Genomic DNA, 2014 nt, shown 5'->3' on the forward strand with positions numbered 1-2014 from the left:
TGAACAGATAAGGTTAAAATAATCTAGAATGGTGTGTACAGATCAAGACTAGAATAAACTAGAACTGTGTGAACAGATCAGGACTAGAGTAAACTAGAAATGTGTGAGCAGATAAGGTTAGAATAATCTAGAATGGTGTGTACAGATCAAGACTACAATAATCTGGGAAAGTTTGTACATTTCAAGACTAGAATAATCTGGAACTGTGTGTATAGATGAGCTTTAGAATGATCTGAAACAGCATATAGAGATCAGGACTAGAATAATCTAGGGCTGTGTGAACAGATCAAGGTTAGAATAATCTAAAAGTGTGTGTACAGAACAGGATTAGAATAAACTGAAACAGTTTGTACATATCAGGACTAGTATAATCTGGGGATGTGTGTACAGATCAGCACTAGATTAATCTGGAAATGTGTGTACCAAGAAGTACTAGAATAATCTGGATCTCTTTGTACAGGTCAGGACTAGAATAATTTGGAGCAGTGTATACAGATCAGTACTAGAATAATCTGGAACTGTGTGTACAGATGATGACAAGAATAATCTGGAACTGTGTGTGCAGACAAGGACTAGAATAATCTGGAACTGTCTGAACAGATCAGGAGTATAATAAACTAGAACTTTGTGTACAGATCAGGATGAGACTAATCTGGAACTGTGTTTACAAATCAGGTAAGAGTAATCTGGTACTGTGTGTACAAATCAGGACTAGGTTAAACTAGAACTGTGTGTGTGCAGATCAGGACTAGAATAATCTAGAACTGTGTGAACAGACCAGGACTAGAATAATCTGGAACTGTGTGTATAGATCAGGACTACAATACTCAGGAACTGTGTGTGCAGATCAGCACTAGAATAATCTGCAACTGTGTGTACAGGTCACGATAAGAATAATCTGCAACTGTGTGTGCAGATCAGGACTAGAATAACCTGGAACTGTGTGTACAGATTAGAACTAGAATAATCTGGAATTGTGTGTGCAGATCTGCACTAGAATAATCTGCAACTGTGTGTACAGGTCACGATAAGAATAATCTGGAACTGTGTGTGCAGATCAGAACTAGAATAACCTAGAACTGTGTGTACAGATTAGAACTAGAATAATCTGGAACAGTGTGTAAATATGAGGACTTGCATAATCTGGAACTATGCATATAGATCAGGACTAGAAGAATCTGGAACTATGTGTAAAGATCAGCACTGGAATAATCTGGAACTGTGTGTACAGATCAGGACTATAATTAACTAGAACTGTTTGTACAGATCTGGAATATAGTAATCTGGAACTGTGTTTACAGATCAGGTAAGAATAATCTGGTACTGTATGTACAAATCAGGACTAGATTAAACTAAAACTGCATATGCAGATCCGGATTATAATAATCTGCAGCTGTGTGTACAGATAAGGACTAGAATAAACTAGAACTGTGTGAACACATCAGGGTTAGAATAATCTAGAACTGTGTGTATAGATCAGGACTACAATAGTCAGGTATTGTGTGTGCAGATCAGGATTAGAATAATCTGGAACTGCATGTAGAGATCAGGAATGGAGTAATCTGGAACTGCCTGTACACACCAGGATTAGAATAATCTGGAAATGTGTGTACAGATCAGTTCTAGAATAATCTGGAACTGTGGGTACAGATCAACACTAGAATAATCTGAAACTATGTGTGTCGATCAGGACTAGAATAATCTGGAACTGTGTTTACAGATCAGAACTATAATAATCTTAAACTATGTGTGCAGGTCAGGACTAGAATAATCTGGAACTGCCTGTATAAACTGGCATTAGAATAATCTGCAACTGTGTGTACCAATCATGATAAGAATAGTCTGGAACTGTATGTGCATATTAGGACTAGAATCATCTGGAACTGTGTGTACAGATCAGGACTATAATAAACTAGAACCTCGTGTGTACAAATCTGGACCATAATAATCTGGACCTGAATTTAAAAATCAGGTAAGAATAATCTGAAACTGTGTGTACAAATCAGCACTATGT

This window comes from Somniosus microcephalus, chromosome 7 (genome assembly GCF_052327205.1).
Source record: "Somniosus microcephalus isolate GS21.2 chromosome 7, FLI_Smic_1.0, whole genome shotgun sequence".
Lineage (NCBI taxonomy): Eukaryota > Metazoa > Chordata > Chondrichthyes > Squaliformes > Somniosidae > Somniosus > Somniosus microcephalus.